This window comes from Onychostoma macrolepis, chromosome 13, assembly GCF_012432095.1.
Source record: "Onychostoma macrolepis isolate SWU-2019 chromosome 13, ASM1243209v1, whole genome shotgun sequence".
NCBI classification, from domain to species: Eukaryota; Metazoa; Chordata; class Actinopteri; order Cypriniformes; family Cyprinidae; genus Onychostoma; species Onychostoma macrolepis.
In genome coordinates, this window is record NC_081167.1 from 19,206,324 (window position 1) to 19,231,879 (window position 25,556).

Genomic DNA, 25,556 nt, shown 5'->3' on the forward strand with positions numbered 1-25,556 from the left:
GACAAAAGATGCATGCTGATGGTTGTCTTTGAGGTTGCAGATTTAATAATAGGTACAGAGATGGCTGATCCTGAGGAAAAGCTCATTGTATATGCTGAGATGTGACCATTGCAGTATGACTATGATAGCAGGTCTTTATCGCCTGCATTTAACAAGCTTGTTTTTTTTCTCTCTCAGTGAAACTGAGCTTATGACACACTTTACTTTGACCAACTCTTAAGTAGGTCGAATGAGTTGAGGCGTCCTTGGTGTCTGTCTCAGCGCGCTCTGAAGAACAAAACATGAAGTCTCCTTGACTTTCCTGTACTGTGTTTTCAGTCACAGAAATATTTTCTGTTCACCAGCCTCTGCACCTTTGATAATTAGCACATTTTCCTGTTCAGTCAGGTACATATCAACAGGTATCATAACAGATTGGTTGGTTATTTTCTTAATAAGTCATCATGGGGTCGCTTCTCGAGGGCACAATAATCAGAAACTATTAGTGAGAGACACTTTGCAAGATTTGAACTTTTTGTTTAAGAGGATCCATGAAGATATTTGTGAACTAATGTAATTTTAGGTAAACTGGGTCATTTTTGACATGTTCAAAATGTTCAAAGTTGATGAGATTTTTTTTTTTTGAGAAGTCTCTTATGCCCACGGACACTGCCTTTATTTGATTAAAAATACAGTAAAAACTGTAATGTATTAAATAGTAATATTATTAGTTTTTGATTTGAATATTTAAAATATAATATATTCCTATGATGACAAAGCTGAATTTTAAACATCCATACTCGATTCTTCAGAAATCATTCCAATTTGTTGATTTGTTGCTCAAGTAACATTTCTTATTATTGTCACACCTGAAAAAAGATGTGCTGCTAAATATTTTGTGGTAATTGTAATAATTATTTTTCAGGATCCTTTAATGAATATATAGTTTAAAAGAACAGCATTTATTTGAAACAATGTAAAAGTTTTTACTCTCACTTTTGATAAATTTAATGCATCCTTGCTGAACTGTTGATTTGATTTTTATACCTGTAATCATGTATAAGTTTATGACTATGCAGGGAAATACAGTGTTAGGTTACCAGGTTAGTCTAACCAGATGTCTTTTCAATACATGTAGAGTGTGTGGGTGCCCTTGCGTTCGATATCTCCTGACCACCCTGAATCTCACTGCAAAGGTTACAGCGTGCTCTCCCCACAAATTGATTAAAGGAGAGTCTCACTCAGTCACAGTATAGTGCAAACAATCCAGCACCCATCGATAGGAAAGAGGCAGCCAGGTAAACTACTGTGTTCAGGCAGTGCTTTGAACACAGCACGCATGGCCTTTTCCATTTTCTGTGCCTACTTCTTAACCCCCTGCAGTGCTTCGTCTCTGTTCCTCAGCTATTCGCTGTCAGTCTGTTTCTTATGTTTCCTTCACTGCACTTCAGACTTCTATTGTAAAAACGTACAGAGTAACAGTTCTGGCAGCTGTTGCTTTGAATCTTTTATGCTTTAAATCAGAGATAACAGAGCAGAGCAATAAAACAGTTTTAGATCTATCTCGGAATGCATTTATGAATCACGCTGTTGTATTTTTGGAAAATTACAACTTTTTACAGATTTTATTTATGTAATATATTTTTTAGTTCTAGTTCTTGAATTTCATTAGCTGATATTCAGTCCAACAGCACTGGGACTTTTTTTTATCATTTGTATTGCTTCTCCATTTTTGCGAGTTCCAAACGCACTCAATCTGGGCTGCATTTCCCAAAATCAAGTGATCCGACCACTCTAAAAGTTGTTTTTATGGGCTTAGTGGTGGGTATTTTTTAGTGACTCGTTTTGCATGTTACATCTTTATACCAGTAGGTGGTGACAACTGTTTTTACGAGCTAGTCAGTGAACCATTAATTTAACCAATTCAGTCAAACCACAGTAATTCATTCATGGAGGAATCAAGTCTTTATGAATGAATCATTCATTTGTTTAAAACGTGCTCTTTCATTGAATCAAGTAATTTTATGAGCAAGTCATTGAATCAGTCACTCAACCGAATCGATTCACAAAAATATATTCATTCAGAATATATTATATATTCATTCAGCTAGTGTTTCTTGGAGAGGCGTTGTGATAATTCTGTGCTGGCTTTGTTTGGAATTCATATTATGTTCATTGTTGATACGGAAATAAACTTAGTAACTGGCAACTGTGTGTAAAATGTAAGTTACTCCATATAAACTTTTCTGTTTGCTATACGGAAGCAACAAGCACTTGCAATTAAACAGTTTGGTCTGAATATCAGCTTGGCTGTGATTACCTGCAGTTGAATATTGAGAATTGAGATATTGAGAACAACAGCGCTCTTGCTCGTGTGATATTGCTTAAATATTGTATTATGTTATGCTTAGGCCATAAATCTGCCTTCTAATTATCACAGTGACAGTGAGTTGCTGATGAAAGAGTCGGCGTTGTGGTGTATGCAGCAGTAGAAGAGGACGCAATGCTTGTATGGCAGTGGTAAGAATGACATAAATGGAGCTTTCAGCTCAGGGACTGGTAACAGATGGTCTTGGAAAATGAGGTTCTTCTCAGCAGCACTGACGTGCACTCCCAGGCCCCCACCGCCCCCTATTTCTCTCTTTTTCTCTCATTCTCTCTTTACTGTTTTTTCCCTCTTCTTTCTCTTTGCAATTTCTCGTGCTTGCTCCCTTTCATCCCCAATGATTCTGCAAAGGTGCAAAAGCCAGAGAACTCATAGGAGTAGTCCTACATTAGATTGCTTTATCCATGCCAATAGAGGTGAAAAGAGGTGCACAGAAAAAAGAGGGTGAGGAGAAGACAGAAAGAAAGGGAAGAGGATAAAGGGGGAAATAGAGAGCGACAAGAGGAGAGATGCTCCTTATTGAGTAGAAAGTACACAAAGATCTGCTGTCTACTTTCTGAAAATCTCTCTTGCACCTCAAAATTTGTGTATGTTTTAAAATTATTTGTTTTCTCCTAGTCCTGCTGAATATGCAGAAACAATAAGTAAGACTTAGGTTGAATGGTCTACCCAAAAAGCGTGAAAAAATATTGTTCTGGTTGATCCTAATAGAACTAATAGAATGCAACAGTTGGCTTCCGGATATAAAGATTGCATGCATTTTTTACATAAGGCAATTGATTTTGAAAGGTAACTTATAAAGCTTTAAAAACAGACCTATTGTGAGCCACTTGGTTGTTAATCGATATGTGCTTTGTTGAAGCCTTATTTTTGAAATAATCATATTCAACAGTAGAATTATAGTGAAAAACTGCTTAGGCCTAAATATTTTTAATGAATCTAAAAAATAATCGGCATCTTTAAATTAGCAGTTTTATATTTCGCCTTCATTTTTTTAAAAATTGTCATTCACAATGCTTTAAAATTGTAGTTTATACCCTCATTAAGAACATTAAGTTTACAGTTTTACTTGTTTTCTTTTTGTCTGACTTTCTTACTTTTTTTTGGCTCAAATCAAAGTTTTGTGATTCACCTATCTGGTTTGCTCATGGCTCAAACTTATAGCGTTAGTTTAGGATGGGGCTCTGTTTTTCTAGCCAATTGAAGATGGGGGTGTCCTTCAGCTTTAAAAACCATCCCTCAGTGGCTAATATGTGAATTTGTGATCCATATTTGGCATCCTCCAAAATTGCCCAGCATCATCTATTATGCATTAAGTGGTAAACTGTTTCTCTCTTAAGTAGACTAGGGAAATTGACTCATTTATAATGTTCAGACTTTAATGCTCTCCTGTCTGGTATTCCCATAAAAACCATTGGTAGATGTCAAACTTTAAATGAGAGTACACATTACACATGTGGTAGAGCTTTTCTGTTGCATCCAGGATGTTCAAGTCTCAGTGAATATTTATTTGACATCCTACGTACCAATTAGGACCTCATGCCATGGTCTTCTAACACTTGTCACATGGTCTTCTCCTTGCTCCAGCTGAACAGAATTGAATGGAATTAGAAGAACTGAGAGGTAATAGGTACAGTTGCAGGTTTATCATGCATGGATTTGTGAGGTTGTGCTGGCCAGTTCTGTCACCTGGGTCCTGGCAGCCATTCTGGCTCTTCCAGACGCAGATAGCAGATGGTGGGGCTGTGCCTGCCCTTCTCCAGGGCCTTCTGTGGATAGAAAGAGAAACTGAGACAAATGTTTTGCTGCTGTACCTTTGTTACAGACCAGGGACATCCCCTAGCCAAGGAGTGTGTCAATGTCAATGTGTCCATATTTGTTGAAGTGCGTCAAACTGTGTGTTGGTATTTGTCCAGAAAGAGCAATGAGATGTCATCCTTAATTCAGCAGCACCTCTTCAAGCAGGATACAAAGTCAGTTCCAGGTTTTGATGCTTGAACACATGGCTTAGCTTGTAATGGTCTCTCACCGTTGAGGATTGGCAGAGGTGATTACCGCACTACCTCATGTCAAAGCAAACAATGCTTTGACAAAGATCTTCCTGATACAACTTGAGGTTTATGAAATTAAAGTGAGAAACAAGATTTATATTCACACATCCAGCACTTGAAACAAGATGGAGTGGATTTGATGGAAATATCAGCACTGAATTAATCACTGGTCTACTTGGATCTGTTGTAACTTTTTGTAAAGTCGTTCAATTGACGTCCTGTTAAATTCGATGAATGATTTTTTTTTTTGTTAACAACTGTTTATTGATTTTTTTTTTTTTTTTTTCTCAGGGAACAGTAATTTAAAACATAAAACAGCTGTACAAATTTAGAACCCACCTTCTGGTAGACTTAAAAATAAATAAATAAAATTAATTAATAATAATAATACAAATAAATTAATTTATATTAATAGATAAATAAATAACAATAAAATAATTTTTACAAAGATTTTAGAAAAGATGACAACATTAAAAGCTGAATGCCATAAATTTACAGTTTTCACATTAGGTCCATGTATAAGAGAAGTTGAGAGTTCCATCGAGATAATGTCCAACAAAAATACACAGTCCAGGTTTGTCTGTCCATTGTGTGAGGAGGATTCCAACAGTTGACTAGCAATTGTTTTGCTGCTGTGAGAGCAGCTAACAGTAAACATCTTTGTTGGACGGACAAGGTGAAGTTCCAAAAGTCATTCATGAAAAAATGGCGTGGAGTCAAACATATCTCAGTACCCAACAAATATGATAGGTCCTGTGAGAGCTGAGTCCAAAAAGGTGAGAGAGAGTGGCACTCCCCAAAAAAAAAAAAAATGCAAAAATGTGCCTAAAACTCCTTGGGAACAGAGATTAAACTTAGGAGAAGATGACAGATTCATATAAAAACGTTTCAATGGAGTCAAGTAAACCCTATGCAGCAATTTCCAATGAATCATTTGGTGATTAGGGTTTTTAGAAGACAATTAAACATACCCCATACCTGACCTGAAAATAAAACTTGCACATCCTCATTAAGATCCTTAGCCCAAATAGTTGTAATAAATAAAGGTTTGTATGAATGCTCAAGAAGAAAGAGATAGATGACTGAAGCAGAGGAGGGAGATTCCTCAGAAGGAAAGATTAGTCCATTGCGGACAACGAAATGGAGTACTGCCTGACAAAAGGTTATTATTGTGGAAAATAGGCGAATGCCTATGACATATTGTAACTAGTTGTGAACGTCTTTCAACATCCTTCGATGTGGAGAGGAGGTGGGTTACAATGGGACCAATCCGAAATTTACACTGAGCGGAACCCCCGAAAAAACAAGATGCTTCAATTTATACGGATAAAAAACTAGATTCCTCAATTGCGGGAAAAGGCTTGAGCATACAGTCTAAAATTAGGGAAAGAAAGACCTCCATGTAATCTACGTCGTTGTAAGGTAGTCAGTTTAATACGAGGACGTTTCCCATCCCATATATACCGTGAAACACATGCATCTAGTTTGTTCCAGTAGCCAACCGGTGGAGCGAGAGGAATCATGGAAGAAAAGATATTAATACGTGGGAGAACATTCATTTTAATCACCGATATTCGAGCCTGAAAAGAAGTAGGAAGACGAGACCAATATTCCAAATCTGAGGATACTTTGGCTAGAATACTTTTATAGTTTTTTGAGACGATTTCCTGCAGGGAAGGAAAAACATCTACCCACAAGAACTTAAAGTTTTGAACCAATGGAATAGATATAGAAAGGGACATGGAATCAATTTTACAATTGAGGGGAAGTAAACATGACTTACTCCCAATTAATTTTAAACCCAGAGAGATCCAAAATGATCGAATAAATTCAACACATGAGTAGGGCTGTAACGTCCCAGTCGATTAGTCGATTAATTGGTCGATACGGTCTGGTTCGACCAAAATTCTGATTGGTCGATTTTTTGCCGCGCTCATTTCATCAGTTTGGCCGCGCTCATTTCATCAGGTGGAAAGCACTAATTGCTAATGGGGGTGTTTTCAGAGCACCCCTGTTTCACAGGTAACAGTCTGTTTTCAGAACACCCCTATTGTTTTCACTTTTTTTGGATTAGCCCAACCCACTGGAGAAGAGAGACAGATAAGTAGGCTTTAGAAGGTTTGATGCTGAATATTATTTATTTAATAATAAGCTAGTGGACTCAGCGGTTTGGAACACATATCAATATACATCAGTCCTATTCTAACATGTCAACAACAAAAAAATCGACAGTGTGGCAGCATTTTGTTAAAATTAATAACGGGAAAAAGGTTGAATGCAAAGTTTGCAAGCAACAGTTTGCCTTCCACAGCTCGACGACAAACATGACGTATCATCTGAAAGCGGTAAGCTAACTTGTCTGCGTTAGGTTGCCCTGTCTGTTTTTGAGTAGGCTACATGAACATATCAGAATTGGCATATTTCAATATTTTTGTGTAATAATCGTTTTATAACTGCAGGCGCACACATCCGTAATGACGGTAGGCCTACCCCCAGACAAACCCAGACCACGCTGGATTTTAAGCCTCCTTTATCATCCAAACGGAAAAATAATATCACGGAAGGAATTGTTAACTTTAAATATTCTTTTTTTATTAAAGTGGACGCGCATTTTGTGTTTATTAAGAGTAAAAGCTTTAAGTCTCTTATGTTCAGCCTCGCTCTGTGCGAGCTGCGCAGAGCGGCTGAAATGATAGTGTCTGACAGTTATACTCATAACATATGACAAAAATAATTTTCTAAATTATGTTGCACATTCCTCAAAAGTTCTTGTGATGTCACTAGTTGACAACATAGTACTGTTTTCAGAAATCACAGGCTATGATATTGCGCAGGTGCACGTGATGCACCGCTGTCAGAGACGACAGACTCGTGTGTCAGACTCATTTCAGTGCAAAATAATTAGGTCAAAAACGATTTAATATACTGCAAATAGCCTATTAGTTTTTTATGTTTATTTATAATTAATTTAGGCAGACAACAAGGCTACCAAGTACTGAGCACAGTGCGCATCTAATTAATGTAACGTACGGTTTTTTTCTCCACGTCATTTTTAGTCGATTTTTAGTCGAAAGTTTCAGGACTTCAGTCGACCAAGATTTTCTTTGGTTGATTACAGCCCTACACATGAGGAATAGAATGTGACGGCTTCTCCAAAAACAATAAGATATCATCAGCAAACAAAGAAATATGATGATGAGTATTCCGTATATTTATGGGAGAAATAGTTTCAGATTGTCGGACCGCTTGAGCTAAGTGTTCCAAGGATAGGGCAAATAACAGAGGAGAAAGCGGGCAACCCTGACAAGTACCTCGATGTATAAAGAATGGGTTAGAGTGAACAGAACCTGTGAGAACAGTGGCTGCTGGATTGCTGTACAGAACTTTTATCATATTTATGAAACTCGATCCTAGACCCAGATGCTGTAGAACCAACCGCCCATAAATAGTTCCATTCTAGCCGGTCGAAAGAGATAATATGTAGAGATAATACTGCACAAGGGGAGGACGAAATATTAGTTGAATTAATAATATGATATAACCTGCGCAAGTTATCCGAAGCTGAGCGAGATTTAATAAATCCTGTTTGGTCATGATGAACTATAAATTTCTCTAGACGACGAGTACTTTAGCATATAATTTAACATCAGTCCCTATCAAAGAAAGTGGCCGGTAACTAGAACAGGAAGTCAGATCTTTATCTTTTTTTAACAAGAGAGAAATAACAGCTATTTTAATAGATGGATGAAATGAGCCTTGAGTAACTGAAAAATGTATCATATCTAACATGAGGGGGCCTAAATCTGACCAAAAAGTAGTATACAATTCGATTAGAATACCATCAATGCCTGGGGATTTCCCCTTGTTCATAGATTGGATTGTTGACTCCAGCTCCTGAAGAGTGATCGGTTCAGCCAGGTATTCCGAATCTGAATCTGACAGCGTAGGTAAATCAAGGTTGGACAGAAAAGATGCAAAAGAGTCAGGGTCACCATCAGCAGAAGAAGTATAGAGAGTAAAAAGAGTGGAAGGCAATATTAATGTCTTTTGTGTCTGTCATAATGAGCCCAGATTGGGATTTTACTGCTGAAATATTAGCAAACTTTTCACTCTTGCGTAATCTTAGAGCTAAAAGGTGGCTTGGTCTACTCCCTTGAAAATAATCATTCTGCCTGGATCTTTGAATCAGGAATTCTGACCTGGATCTCAGTAATGAATTGAGTTCGGACCTAACCGCCATGATTTTACTGAGTGTATTGTCTGAGAAACAACGTTGATTATCTCTAGTCAGATTCTGGAGTTGTGATTCCAGTTCAGCTAGCTTTTTGTGTCGGTTTTTCTGAAGGAAAGAGGCATATGAAATTGAGTTATTCCTTATAAATCCTTTAACTGCATTCCAAAGTGTTCGAGGATCATCTACTGAACCTTGGTTAATTTCAATAAACTCAGCAAATTTATTTCTGAATTGACTGCAAAAGTTTTCATCCTGTAACAGTTTAGGGTTAAATTGCCATCTGGTGGCACGAGATGGCCAAGGGATCAAAGATAATCTGCACAAATTTCCATCATGATCCGACAGAGATAAGGAACAGATATCGGCATCACAAACAGCTGAAGATAAAGAAGTAGAAATGAAAAAGTAGTCAATTCGTGAATATGATTTATGAGTAGCAGAAAAGAAAGTGAAAGACTTAGCCAACTATCCACCAATGAGGATGAGGTTACACATTGCCAAAGTTTGTCTGAACAGAAAGCTTGAGAGTGTGATTCCTTTGGTCCAGATCTATCTAGGATATGCGACATTACAGAATTCGTATCTGCACTCAATACAATTTCAAATCTTTCCTTAGTCATTATTTTAAAGATGTAAAATATACCCAAATATAAACCCAAATATAAAATTTTGTCATTATTTCTCATCCTCTTATTATTCCAAAACCATATGCTGCTATTTTGTCAGTTGAACACCAAAGTGGAAAATTTTGAACAATCATTAAATTCAAGCTCTAAAAAAAGAGCCTCCAAAAGAGCTTCATAAAAGCATCGCAAAACATGTCCATCCGACACTTATATAATTCCTCATAGAATAGTAAAGTGTACATCATATGCACATTTTCAAAATTGGTGTGTTAACGCTGTTAATGGCAAAATGCAATTGGTTTTCACATTTGTTTTGGCAAAATGTGAGTCTCTAGTCTCCCTAGTCTCAAGTTGTAAGAACTGATGTGTTGGGTCAAACAAAAACACACCCACCAAAATTAAACCTGACCAAAAAGCCCAACTCGTAACCCCACCATGACTGTATAGGGGCAGAATACACACACAATATATATATATATATATATATATATATATATATGTCTACAAACCGACTCAAATGATATATAATTTTGCCACCTCATGAATTAGTTATGAGACCATGTTGGACTGGTAATTTTTCAATTCTGGAGATGAACATATGAACGTAGCCTAGACATGAGTTGTGTGGGAGGGCAAGATTATCTGTAAATAATCACCTAAATGTCAGCCTGTCCATCACACGAGGCTATTTCTGTACTTTTTTGTAGTGGTTACTATGAACTGTTCTGTGGTTAGAACTACATAATGAATCTTTGAAATTGTGTGATAGTGTTTTACTTTATTATACTAAAAAAAAAAAAAAATTAATAAAACAATCGGCGAGAAGGGTTGGAACAACATAATTTTAATTTGATCATGAACTGTACCTTTAAGAGCTAAGGATGTGTTATTTGATTTGAACATTTAGCTACTTATTTTATGTGTGTTACTGCAGTTCTATGCAGCAGTCTGTTGTATCGGCATCACCACCTCTACATTGTGTCAGTTGCTAGGTACTAATATGTAAAATGTGTTGCCTTTAACCCCCCTCAGGACCTGGCAAATTATTTGCTTCAGAGGCCACGTAGGGTTGCTAGAATTCTAATCATGTGTGCGACTCAGGCTGCGATTCTTCCCAAACACAAAAAAAAAAAGCATGAGGCATGAAGAAAACAACCCCAATATCCCCCACAGACCCCGTCACGTCTCTCACTCCAAGTAGATACATATGCTGGTGTTGCTATGTAGCAGCTTTATGATGCTCTTGGTCAGCAGATCATTTCCCCCTTCCTCTCTCTCAGTTTCGAAATGAATGTCTGAGTGCATGTCTTTCGATCATGCATCTTATTTCATTCTTTCCTTCAGACCGACATTTTCCCATTTCAAGCCTCTCCTGGTGCACTGTTGAAAAGAGATGTGTTTCGTGTGTTAGTGTATGCGTCTCACCCGCTTGATTGTGCAGGAAAACAGTGTGAATGAGATCGCAGCATGCAGCAGACCGGCAGCATCTGCACTGTAAAGGACTCTCCTGGCTCCCTCTGATCGCACGTCCCTGTTGTTTTCATGCGGAGAGAGGGAGTGACTGAGGAGTCGTGGCTTTAGCGGGGCCAGCAGATGTTCAGATCACTAAAGGAGGCTGGGATGGACTGAGAAACAAGCTCTGGTGGTCCAACCAGAATGACAAATTTGATTCCCTGGATGAGGGCCCACGATTTGTTGAACAGCTTGCCAAGCGGTGGCGTGATTGGACGCTGTGTGGACTGATTTTGTAACGGCCTGATCCAAGAACAAGTTTTGTGCTCTCCATAATGATTGGGAAGCCTAGTGATGGGCTTATAGGAGGACAATCTCAAACCAGAGCTTTAACTCATGCATCAGTCTGTTCTCTTATCTGAGCCGAGGCTGTTGTTATCACACAGGCTGGCACCTCCGGTCGTCTGTCGCTTACCTGTGGCCGATTATCTCCAGGCTAATCAGAGGCCGAGGACTGACTGAAAATGATTCAATCAGCTGTCAGGGATTAAGCCATCTTCATTCAACCCAGTCAGGGCTGTATCAAGCTACGTTTTGTGTACAAACACTCCCTCGTAATGGTTTTTATTCCACAAGATCACATTGATTGTGAATCACTTCAGCTCCTGAATCATTTGTAGCATTCAGTTCATCACTTTTATTAGTCTCCAAAACTGACAAAAAAACCACAATATTAGTTCATATGATGTTCTTTATTCCTAGTCTTTAATAAAGTTATATTATATTGCATTGTGTGAAAACTGATTCAGTGAGTTGGTGATTAAGTTGAACTTGAGCATTATGAATTATGAACTGAATCAGCAGATTCACTGAAAAGAATTATTTTGAAAGAATGGTTTGCTCATTGATCCATTATTTGATTTTAACTCACTGATTCATTGATTTTGTTGTCTGTTTAGCAGCTCACAGGAAGACACAATTATCTGTGAATAGCGGCTTTTATGATGAAGAGGAGTATGCATGCATTTTCTCATTTGCTTTTTACAAAAAATCACATAATATAGGGTTGGAACAAGAATGACAGTATAAATTCTGTAATTATTAAATTCAAATGATTCAAATAATGACAGATTTTCCCTCTTTGAGTGAATTGTTCATTTGAATTATTCCTTGAGGCTTCCTTAAATGCATTTTAGTGAACTCAGAATGTGAAAATTCCTCACCCCAAACAAGAACCTCTAAAAAAAAAAGTGTATTTTCAAGCATTTCTGTATTTGTATGCCAACTGGTTTTTAATCAAATATAGATGAAATAATTTCATTACTGTGTGAACAAAATCTAATTCATTAAATGTGGAGATAAGAGGGCTTCAGAATTGGCTTTCAGATCCAATTAAATGTTCCGCTTTTTGTGCCATGTTTAATTCATATTTGTGGGGGTTGTTGCTTCTTTGGTGCACGGTAAACTATCATTTGCAAATTTCAAGTCATATGACAGTAGCCCTTTCAGTCATAAATTTTGCATGCATGAGGTAAGGTGCACGTTCGTGCAAATTCAGTAATGGACCTTTCATTCAGTAATTTCAGCACGCTAATATGTGTTAGCAAATACGATTCATCAGTAATGGATGCCATTATTTTTGCTGGCCAATAAATCACTGACTCAAATGATTTATTTGTCAAGTTTGTGATGCATTTTGCCGCTTGCCAACAACTTACAGGAAACTAACAAGAGGGGGCGCCAGTAAAACAAACTAGTTAAATGGGTACTTTTCATTTGAACATCAAAAACACTGTTTATTCTCATTTGTTTGAGTAACTAAATAAACTTGAAACATATCTACGATTCAGTATATGATTCTCATTACGAGGTTAGAAAAATATGTATCTGTATAATTTTAACCAATTTAAGATGATAAGCACAAGCAACAACTGTTTTCATATTTGTTGAGCGTGAGTACGCATTTATGTGACTTTCAGGTTGGTAGTTTTATTTATGTATGTCATGAATGTACATAAAAGACGCCTGCAAATGATGTGTTACTGTACATGGATGTCATTGCAGGTCTAGGCCCAAGTGTTCCCAGGATCCATTTGAACATTCAGCTGTATTACTGAGAGTATAGCCTGTGTTCTGACCGTCAGGCAGGTGTCATTACTCCACTTCATTTGCAAGGTAAGTGACTATGGGCTGTGACAGTGGTGGAATTAGTAATGCGCTCCCGCTGTCATTTTTATCAACAGGGCCTGCAGGGAGGACGTGATAAAATGGATATTCCTCCCTCTGCATTAATACCCTCTGCCCCACTTTCAATTCCATTTACTTACCCGAGCACAGAATGAGGAATTTTACTATCGATTGCCAAGAGGAGAGCCAGATTCTTGCACTAAGGTGTTGATTTTAGTGCTGGAAAACCTCACATCTGCTGGATTAGAGGATGTATATGGAAAATAATATTTTTCATCTTCTCGTCATGTTATTAGGAACAGAGGATTGTGTGGCACAGAGTAGTAAGATGTGGTTCCATCGCTTCTGTTTGTCCATGAATGTAAAATTAAGCAAAGGAATCTCATTATGCACACCATCAGTGGTTCCATTGTCTCATTTTATTGGATAGACTAGGGCTAGTTGTCACACTTACTTCAGTGAATATTTCTTAGGATAGAGTTATTTTTAAAAGTTAATTTTTTGGCTAAAGAGTAAAGTTATTGGGCACTGCTGTTATTGTCCAGGAAAAGGGTAAAATTCAGGTTCACTATATGGGGTAAGTTGTCACAACTATACCTTCAATTAAACTGTTCAAAAGTTTGGAATTTTGTTTTAAGAGATTAATAATTTTATTTAGAAAGGATGCATTAAATTGATTCAAAATTCAAAAGTGACAGTGAATACATTTATAATGTTACAATTTATTTGTATTTCAAATAAATGCTGTTGTTTTGAACTTTCTGTTCATCAAAGAATCCTGAAAAAAGTTACTGTAATTGTAATAATATTTCACAGCATTCCTATTTTTACTGTATTTTTGATCAAGTAGATGCAGTCTTGTTTCAACATAAGAGACTTCTTTCAAAAACATAAAAAATCTTCCTGATTAATGAACGGTATAGTGTATATTTATTATTATAACAAATATTCCTATAATTGTGTAAATTAAACATTTTTATAGCTTTAACCATTAACCGGACTAATCTTTTAATTATTGTATTTTATATTGTTGAAATTTTACTTTAAAGCATTTCTAGAAATTATTGTGATTTAAGACTGTTTGATATCAACATACAAAATGTACATTTGCATAATTGAATTTGGAATTGGAGATACAGTCCCTGTGACAACTAGCCCCAGTCTCCCCTGTGTGTTTGGTGATTGTCATCACAACAGAGTGATGCTATAGTTGAGCATTAGAGGCCAGTGATGCTGTTTAGCAGACACAGCTGCAGCTTACAAGCTGGGTGGGGGAAGCAGATCAATAGCCATTGACCTTACGGTTCCTTTTCTGCTGGAGTGACTGACCACAGAGCAACACAAGCTATTTCACACTACCCTTGTGTTTAATACAGCCACGCGTCATTCGTTAATAGAAACTCATCATTTATGAATCAAAACAAGGAATTAAAAGCTTTGTTTTAATCAAATAATGTGCACTCTAATTTCCACTCATGAAACATGTTTGTAACAAGATTAATCCGTAATAAGTGGAAATCCGTAATGTGCACTGTGCCACAGTGAGGTTCACATCAGAGCGCAGTTATAAATGAATTAATGGTGAAAAGCACTGTTTAAATATGCATGCGATGTGGAGATAGATAGATGGGAGGTCAAACTCCTGACTACTTACTTACCATTCAATTATTCATGACAAAATGTTAAAATACATCTCCGCCCATATTTACCTGCACTTGGATTTGACAGCGTCTGTGAACACTGTCCGCCCAGACTGGGACTGGAGCATCAGCTGCGGACAGAGCTGTGGATGAAACGCTTTTGGGATTTGAACTGGAGACCCTGGTCTTATAACTCTCTGCCATACGCACTGCAATATTCAACATTTATGAGGTTATGATTTATGAGCTGGCAACCACACAGGTCACTCTTGTTTCTTCAGAAGCATCGGAGGAGTGTGGCGTTTTCGCAGTGTGAGTCTATAGGCCTCAAAGGAAGCAAAACACCAGATTATTCTCTATATCATTTTGGACCCACATTCATAGGGGTAGTTCACCCAGAAATGAATCATCACGTTCCAAACCCATATGACTGTCTGTCTTCTGTAAGGAACACTACAGGTGAATTTTTGAGGAATATCCTGGCCACTCTTGTCCAGTCACTATTCACTGAAAATGTTGTCATCAATAATATCTCTGTGCTTTCATCCACAGATGTTGTGATGCCTAAATTTCTGACTGATTCATTGTTTTTTGCTGGACCTTTAAATGAACTGATGAACAAATCAGAATGATCCAAAAGTTTGAGGTCAGGATGATTTTTAAGTTCACCAAGGCTGCATTTATTTGATCAAAAATGCAGTAAAACAGTATTATTGTGAAATATTATAGTTTTAAATAACTTTTTCTTTTGAATATATTTTAAAATATTAAAATGTATAATAAATTATATATATTAAAGTATATAATATTTTAGAGTTTTATAGAGTTTTTTAGTGGCTATTACTCCAGTTTTTAGTGTCATGTGATTCTTCTGATATTATTCTAATATGCTGATTCGCTGTTCAAGAATAATTTCTTATTATTATCAGTTGAAAACAGTTGTGCAGCTTAATTTTTATTTTGATTTTTTTTGTGGAAATGACTCATTCATTGATGAATAGAAAGTTGAACAGAACAACATTTTTTTAATATATATTTTTTTTAACATTACAAATGTGTTCCTTGTTGAAAAAAGTATTTATTTCAAAAGAAAAATAATATAATATATAAGAGGAAGATAATAAATCTCTAGTATAGTAAATCTCTGGTAAATGATGAAAGAATTGTAGTTTTTGGGAGAACTGTCCCTTTAATTGGCCAATGTAAAGTAGCTAATTGGAACACAAAAATATCAGATAAGAAACTTCCACCTGTCTGAGTTCCAACAGAAGTACAACAGACCTAAGTTATGACAAAAGTGCACCTTGTACATTCTTAATGGATCTGAAATGTATGCATGATTTAGTGCCTGCAGGCATTACTATTTCAGGCACAACAACTGACGCTTGGAGTCCCTGTGGAGAGCCTGTTCATCCTGCATGAGATTCTTCTGGAAAAAAAAATATCGGAGTTGTAAAAAAAAAATCTAGAGCTTTTGCAGAAATCAGATCAACCAAAGACACTGTTTAGCAATTAGTGGTATTATCACGGCAGCGGTGTGACAGTCAGCGTGGATATCCAGAGAGAACTGTAGGTGTCACTCCTGACATAGAATGGGGCCGGGGCCGTTCAGTCGGAGCTGTCATTCCGAGTCAGTGAGCTCTGTCTTGCTGAAGAGGACCCCAGTCAGATGTTCACTATGCATGCTGCATTGTCTGCTTGCCTGTTCGATAGAGCTGGCAGCAAAAGGTGACATCTGGTGACTAATGTGCTCCCATGTTCCCCCTCTTCTCTGGGCGGCAGATGCTCTGCACAGGCAGATAGGAAGAGGGGGTGGGGGAGCGGGGTGAGCTTGAGATGGACAGGCAGTGGAACGCGTGTGGGTAATAAATGCAGGCTTTTGTAGTGCTTTTTTTGCAGCTGATCTGTTGGTGGCTGGTGAAGAAAGAGAGGAAACAAACAATTAGCACGTTGAACACTGGTAGATCTAAAACTGGTTCAGATATTTTGGATGACAAGTTATTTATAGCCAAAGCCAAAACAGTAATAATAAATAGACTTCTTAAAATCAGTATTTGATGAAAATGTCTTGCTTTGACAAATCTGCCATAATGAAACAATTTGAATGTGAAAAGGTTATTTCTTTAAAAAGCATTGTTAATCAGTACTCTTTGTTTTTGTCTTTTTTTCCCAGTTTAAATATCTAAACAACCTTAAAACTATCTTCAATTGCTTGAGAGGCACAATTTTTGTAGGTAATTTCTTGTTTTTATAGTTTATATCTTGAATGAACACTTGAATGAACGATCTAATTATTATATAATAGTTTTTTGTATGTTTTTATTTGTATTAAATAATATAACAATTTATTCATTTAGTCATTCATTTATTCCTTCATTCACTATAATGTATATATATATATTTTTCTTTTCAGTTCTTTTGAGCTGCCTGGGTTTTTATTTGTAATTCTTGGATCTTTTATTTTATTTTATTTTATTTTATTTTATTTTATTTTATTTTATTTTATTTTATTTTATTTTATTTTATTTTATTTTATTTTATTTTATTTTATTTTATTTTATTTTATTTTATTTTATTTTATTTTATTTTATTTTATTTTATTTTATTTTATCCAAAGACAATTATTTCACTTCTGACATGATTTTTACTAGATATATTAGTTTATACAAATTATTTATTATGATTTTTTTTTAAATAGCACTTTCTTTTTAACTTAATTTAATTACATTTTATTAAATTTTATTTTATCCAGAGACAATTGTTTCACTTCCGACATTGAGATGTTTTACTAAATATATTATTTTATACAAAAAAAAATTATTTGTTCTTATTTATTTACATATATTGACTAAGATTTTTAAAAATAGCACTTTTTTATTTTATTTTATTTTATTATTTAATTTTATTTTATCCAGACATTTAAATGCGTTATATTTGATCTTATTTATTTGGATATTTTTATTTATATTTATTTTTTTTTACGACTGTTCTAATTATTTTATTTCAGTGCAGTTCTTTTGAGCTTCCTTGAATTTTACGTCTCTTGGCTCTACTTTGCTGCATGTGGTCGTTCTGGGATACGGCTCAGTCTTTAGGTTTAACGGTGTCTGGAGATTTAGTTTCAGCAAATCTTAAAGATAATACTTCCAGGGAGCTTCTTCAGCCCGGTCCCTACACTACCACATATTCCCATCATGCCATGTCACCCGGACAGCTGTGCTTAACCTCCCTCTGGCCTTTTTGCACAGCTGCAAGTGGGCTCTTTTACCCCTGTCTCACCCATGAGTGGGCCTGCGAACGCGAGTACATGTGACAGAGGAATAGACAGCTCCCATTCCGCTTCCTAACAGCCCTCGTTGTTTCTTTGCCACACAGAGACTCACAGCAGAAGTTCACACAATGCCACGCTGTGTCAGACCGGCAGACCAAAGCTGTGCTGTTTCTAGACAGCCTCCAGCATAAAACAAACACAGAGCGACGGGAACGGACTGATGAAATGTCTCCGTTGTGACATTATATTTTCTTGAGAAGCCTTGCTATTGTAAGATACGCGTCTATTGTGGATTAAAGCGTGCAAAAATAGCATGTGTTCCACTCAGTATTGGTGATAGTCTCTCTTGTTGTCTACACAGGGGTGATTGAACTGCCTTTATGCTGATATGGCGTTTCATACATTCCACAGGAAGAAGTTATTAAAAGCCTTTTCATTTTAAGCTATATTGCCCTGTCTTTCCAGAGAAAATACCCGTCCTCTTTGAGATGAAAAATCTGCAGAGAGAAAATGAATTGGCAGGTTGCTTCCCCCGGGGTCTCCTCTATCAGCTAGTGCAGTGGGTGACAAAATGCAGCGCATGTGTTCCCAATACAAACCTTATTCCATCTGTGGCCCTATCAGCCAGGAAATGACATATTTATCAGAGCAGTGTGGCCTCGCAGGCAGCAGAAAGCATAGAGGCTGCTGACTGTGAAATCTCCCAGAATTAACTGGGGCTGTCCTTTTCTCCCTCCACATTACTGTTCCCTGAGGGCCGTGGAGGTTCAAAGTATCCTGCGTCAAATTGCTTTCCTATTTGTTGTGCTGCATACAATTGATAACATTTGTTTTGACCGAATAAATGCGCTAAAATAATAAATGTTTTCGTTTAAGCATGCAAAACTGTGCTGGAAAATAAAGAAGTCACTGGACCAAATGTAATCTTTTGCTATCTGAATTATTTCATCAAACAAATGTGTAAGTAAGACGTGGAATGAAAAGACATGAAAAGTGTTGCAGGAATTGGTGAGATGAAAGATCTAGCACCGAGATTGAATAAACCATTAAACCATGCCAGGGATGAAACTGCATGCTATCAGTGATCAAGCGTTCTAGAACAGCCTGAGGAAAATGTTTCTAATATTGTTGCAGTTTCCGTGTTTTTTTTCTCCAGGAAACTTATGCATGAGAGCCTAAAACAGAAAACATGTATTTTTGGACCATGATGTTGTTAGACTGCGGCTAAATGGTTTAAAATTGTTGTGTAACATTGAGTGGCATGAAGAAATACTTCTGCACATCTTTAAGTCAGTGAACTAAAAATTCTAAATAAATACAAATAACCAAGGCTATTTTATTTAATTAAATTAATTTTTAAATATTTTACATTATAAAACGGCTGTGCATTATTTATCCTGCATTGAATTGTGAATCATTTAGATGCATCTCAGAAATAGTTCACAACTGTTTATTAGTCTACAGTTCAATACAGACAAAGCCGCCAATCCTAAATAATGGGTTAGTGTTGTTGTTTTTTTTAAACACACAGTTACATAAACCGTAGAACGAGGTGGAGGTATGTAAACAGATGTGGTGTCAGTGTGGGGCGCAGTGCCAGGGGTGTGTGCATGTGGCTTTCCTGTGTGATCAACAACAAACAGACCTTACACACATCTTACACACAGAGAAACACATGCCACAATGTCAGTCCAAGTTCATTCCAGTCATGGTGACTATTATGCCAGTCTATACTTGGTTTATTTCAGTCTGTGACGTAGCAGAATAAAACAAAAGACAACAATACAAACACACTCAAATGCATTCTGAATAGCATGAAACTGCATTATTGTGATACACTCTTAAAAACACAGGTTACAAAAATGGGTTTTTGCAGCGAAATAAATAAATAAAATTATTATCTAAAGAACATTTTTCCGCTATAAAGAACCTTTTGTGCAATGGAAAGTCTCCATGGATGCTAATAAAGAACCTGTATTTGTAAGAGTGTATTGTTTGGTTATCAAGGGCATTTAGACGGCTGATGGTTTTGTGATGTGTTACACCTTTGGAAATTGGATATTACTGAGAAGCTGCCATTGCTTAATGTGTATTTAGGGGCGACTGGCCACTAGTGAGCTGTACAGTATATTTTAATCAGCCAAGAGTACACAATGTACAGAATAGTCATTGAATATGACCCGTTTCCTTAGCTAACAAAGGGAATCTGATTAAATGGATGTTAACTCGCAGAGCAAATGATATTATGTGAAAAAGCTGTATTTGTGTGTAGCTGGTTGAATAAATCATATCTTTTCTCCTCGGTGCTATAAATCCATCAGTTTCCTTTAAGAATAAATGGCTAAAATGGGCAGTTTTAGGTGTCTAGGTGTTTTTCTCCTATCAATCTTCTATATTTGTCCCGCAGGACTGTAAACAAGAACATTCCACCCTTTAGTCACCGTATTAGTTCTGTAAAGTGCAGGTAGCAAGAAAACACATCCGATCACTATTAGCCGGGTAAAATCTTCTCCTGTGTAATTGCAATGTTCCACTTCAAAGCCTCTGACAGGAAGACTGGTGTAGGAGTGAGATATCCTTAAAATAGCAATTAAAGAAGCTGAGGAATAATATGACCTCCGCTTCCCTGGGTCACAACACTGAAGAGACTGAGTATATTGAGATTCTCAGCTGTACCTTTCAGCCACAGTTCAGAGCTTTTATATCAACATCGCTGCTTCCCCGATTAACATTCTCTCGCTTAAAGGATTATTATGTCACAGCACGTCTCTATTTAGGCTCTTCATCATAAGTACGTATGGTAATGCGGCGGCGAGTTCATTTGATACATCCGGTACTCCGCTTCAAGCTACACTAAAATCACTTTATTTTAATGGATGTGCCAAGGATGTGATGATTAAATGCAAACTTTTCTGGCAAGGCTGGTTTTATTTTAATTCTACAGTATGTGAAATATCGATTTGCAGTTGTCATTGTCGTGAGCATTAACCTGGACGAGGGCGGGCAGGAAGTAGTTAAACTCACTCCTTGCCACATTTGTCACAGTAGCATGTATGATGCTCTCCGGGTTGGTGGCCTGATTTCCATTTCGGGATGAGTCTCTGTTTGCCTGCGCTGCCTAGTAACGGTCAGATCTGGAGTGTGATTTATGTAAATCGGCTGGCAGGGGCTCACGGGTCAGAAGCGATCTGTTGTGAGACCACTGCTGGGCAACTGCATGGCATAAACAGCAGGACAAGACTCTGCTATCAGAGTCTTCTGTTATAAAACATCAGGATAGATTATCCAGCACATTCTAATTATAAATCATCATTCATTTGCATTCATTTTGAATTGATGATTGATGAATTTACAATGGGTTGTCTTCAGATCCATCTTAAGTAGGCCTACAAAATTAAATAAATTAATACTATATACAGTATCTCACAGAAGTGAGTACACCCCTCACATTTTTGTAAATATTTTATTATATCTTTTCATGTGACAACACTGAAGAAATTACACTTTGCTACAATGTAAAGTAGTGAGTGTACAGCTTGTATAACAGTGTAAATTTGCTGTCCCCTCAAAATAACTCACAGCCATTAATGTCTAAAACGCTGGCCACAATAGTGAGTACACCCCTAAGTGAAAATGTCCAAATTGGGCCCAAAGTGTCAATATTTTGTGTGGCCACCATTATTTTCCAGCACTGCCTTAACCCTCTTGGTCATGGAGTTCACCAGAGCATCACAGGCTGCCACTGGAGTCCTCTTCCACTCCTCCATGACGACATCACGGAGCTGGTGGGTGTTGGAGACCTTGCGCTCCTCCACCTTCCGTTTGAGGATACCCCACAGATGCTCAATAGGGTTTTAGTCTGGAGACATGCATGGCAAGTCCATCACCTTTACCCTCAGCTTCTTTAGCAAGGCAGTGGTCGTCTTGGAGGTGTGTTTGGGGTCGTTATCATGTTGGAATACTGCCCTGCGGCCCAGTCTCTGAAGGGTGGGGATCATGCTCTGCTTCAGTATGTCACAGTACACGTTGGCATTCATGGTTCCCTCAATGAACTGTAGCTCCCCAGTGCCGGCAGCACTCATGCAGCCCCAGACCATGACACTCCCACCACCATGCTTGACTGTAAGCAAGACACACTTGTCTTTGTACTCCTCACCTGGTTGCCGCCACACACGCTTGACACCATCTGAACCAAACAAGTTTATCTTGGTCTCATCAGACCACAGGACATGGTTCCAGTAATCCATGTCCTTAGTCTGCTTGTCTTCAGCAAACTGTTTGCGGGCTTTCTTGTGCATCATCTTTAGAAGAGGCTTCCTTCTGGGACGATAGCCATGCAGACCAATTTGATGCAGTGTGCGACGTATGGTCTGAGCACTGACAGGCTGACCCCCCCCACCCATTCAACCTCTGCGGCAATGCTGGCAGCACTCATACGTCTATTTCCCAAACACAACCTCTGGATACGTCACTGAACATGTGCACTCAACTTCTTTGGTCGACCATGGTGAGGCCTGTTCTGAGTGGAACCTGTCCTGTTAAACCACTGTATGGTCTTGGCCACCATGCTGCAGCTTAGTTTCAGGGTCTTGGCAATCTTCTTATAGCCTACGCCATCTTTATGTAGGGCAACAATTCTTTTTTTCAGATCCTCAGAGAGTTCTTTGCCATGAGGTGCCATGTTGAACTTCCAGTGACCAGTATGAGAGAGTGAGAGCGATATCACCAAATTTAACACACCTGCTCCCCATTCACACCTGAGACCTTGTAACACTAACGAGTCACATGACACCGGGGAGAGAAAATGGCTAATTGGGCCCAATTTGGACATTTTCACTTAGGGGTGTACTCACTTTTGTGGCCAGCAGTTTAGACATTAATGGCTGTGTGTTGAGTTATTTTGAGGGAAGAGCAAATTTACACTGTTATACAAGCTGTACACTCACAGCTTTACATTGCAGCAAAGTGTCATTTCTTCAGTGTTGTCACATGAAAAGATATAATAAAATATTTACAAAAATGTGAGGGGTGTACTCACTTCTGTGAGATACTGTGCATATATATTAGGGTAACGCATGTGATTAATCAAAAAAATGTAGCACGTTAATATTTTTGTAATGCAAATTAATCGTTTGATAAGGTTTGACCCCAACTTCTTGCTGTCATCGCAGTGCGGAAGGTCATCTATCATTGTGTGATGAGGGTACAGTGAACCAGTGTTGCCAGGGTAACGGCAAAAGTGGGCTATTTTGAAAAAAATTACAGAGCCGTGGGTTGCGGGTTTTTGGGCTACTTTTACAATGTACCGCGGCCTCCCAAAGTGTATATAGACAAATAAAAATTAAAATAGATCCTTTTACTAATGTGTATTATACTTGGAATGAATACCTGGCAACTTAAGAACGGAGAGGCGGTTGTAACATCACAAACAACGTGAGTTTCAGCAGAGCATACATGTTAAGGCTTTTACACTGCAGAAATAAACATGACAACAGCCACTGTAGATTGTATTAGATAATAAACACACGGTTACGATAGATATGGTTTGTATGTGATTTTCATGAGTTGAATGTGTACATCTGGAATGCTAATTTGTGCAGCGATATAAAAGGCTATAAATAGCATATTTTAACAACAGTAAACGACCAAATTCCACATGTGATCGCAAAAGGAAGTTATTACAAACACTTGATGGTGGTTTGAAGTGAGTTCTGAGTAAAAGTGCACTGTTAATCTCATAAATTGTCTTATGTAGCATGATGCTAATATTAGCTCTAATGCACCTGCAGAACAGGCCCAATTCTTCCTTATAATGCATTTTGTCATAATACTTCACGTAAGGCTGCAAGAAATGTTTTGTTGTATTTATTTAGAAATACTTTTGATAATAGTTGCTAAAATGTATAATGGGATTGAAGCGATGTGGCTTGGTAAACGTTTTATTGCCAGTATAAAGGCTGATAATGGCTGAATAAAAACAAAAGAATAATGATAAATGAATAATAAGGATTATGTCTCATACCTGGCGGAAGTGTGAAAGGTTCTGTTTCCTTAAACTAATTTGTCATGCATTTCTTTTTCAACACATTTACAGGTAAATCCTAGTATTTTAAATTTGGTGATTAATCATGATTGTGATTAACACGATTAAATTTTTATTTATTAAAATTTATATATATATAATCGATTTAATTGTGATTCAGAATAATTTTTTAAATAAAATAATATTTATATGTATATATTTAAAAAATATATAAAAATATATGTATAATATATGTTTGTTTGTTTGTGTAAATATTTCTTAAATATGTACATACAAATATACACAGTACACACATATAGCCTATTATGTAAACACAAACTTTTATTTTAGATGCGATTAATCATGATTAATCAATTTGACAGCACTAATAGTCATCACTTTATCACTCGTTCCAACTTATATCTGTATGGCGAATGAAGTGCTCAAATAAGGGCACAAAAGCCCCATAAAAGTATCGTAAAAGTAGTCCATATGATGCATTGCTCTGTATTGCATGTCTTCTGAATTCATTGCCATCTCTCACAGCTTTGTGGGAAATGGAGCAAAATTTACATTGTTACTCAGTGATACCCTTCACTTCCACTGGACTTTTAACCACTGCAACTGGATCACTGAATCAGTGACTTACAATCAGTGATCAGTCAGATTTACAAACAAATCATTCAGACTGAGTTGAACTTGAGAACTGGATCACTCTGATTCAACAACAAATTATTCAAACTGGTTGTGAACCCACTCAACAAGTTCATTCAGAATATAAGACTCTTGTGAATGATTCATTCACAAATCAGACATGGCTATATGACCAATCAGCATTGAGGACCAGAACTATCAATTTTGACTATCAAATCAGTTTTGATCTGATTGCTTAGTCAAGATGATAATGACTATTGTAATGGTTAAATTTGAATCACAATCATGTTAAAGGGATAGTTCACCTATAAATGAAAATTCTGTCATTATTTGCTCATGTTGTCTATCCCTTTAAGGCATCTTTACACAGCTGTAATACAGCCAGACTGAATTATGCATGCTTTGACCCATCTCAGCCCAAAGTATACAATTGTAATTGCTGTGTAAATGCATTTATGCCACCTGTGAACAGCATTAAACAGCTCTGTGTAAAGACACCATTAGTCAAATGCGAAATCATTTTGCACATGTATTATGTATTAGGTTACCTTCCCCAGGTATTTTGTTGTAAAACAACCAAGATGATCATTTTTATTCCCTCTAAGAGTTATTATATGTATTACCTCAGTATGATTGTTTTGCCACCATTGAGGAATAGACCATTCCGAGATGTACTGCCCCATCAATACAATGTACACCAGGGATGCAGCTCTGTGGTTATGTCAGTGACTTCAAAGAAGTCACACACTATCTGAATGCATGTGGGTTTTGCCTTTGAGTGCAAATGTGTTTGCAGTTGGGTCTGAATTAGAGGAGTGCATTGTAGTGTTGATCAGAGTGCTGTCATAAGCTTCAAGCCATTCTTATCTCCTTTTTGCAGCATGGCTTACAGTGCCTTCATTTGGATCACCAGCAAAACAAAACCGGGCAAAACAGAAGCAGGAATTAGTCAGTTTTCTTTTTATCCCCTTGTGTTCAAAAATGCTAACATTTGACACTGCGAATAACTCTGAGAGGTTCAAAAGAAGCATGCCATTCGCTAGTATTCTGTGCA

At 37.2% G+C, this 25,556-nt stretch overlaps 1 protein-coding gene across 7 annotated transcripts in view; it reads left to right on the forward strand.

The window, feature by feature from the left end:
* Positions 1–25,556, forward strand: part of zmiz1a (zinc finger, MIZ-type containing 1a) — a 192,174-nt gene that overhangs the window by 3,661 nt on the left and 162,957 nt on the right. For all 7 annotated transcript variants that reach the window (XM_058795531.1, XM_058795535.1, XM_058795532.1 and 4 more), the window contains exon 2: positions 12,793–12,903. The gene's annotated coding sequence lies outside the window, so the exon portion shown is untranslated. The remainder of the gene's footprint in view (positions 1–12,792; positions 12,904–25,556) is intronic.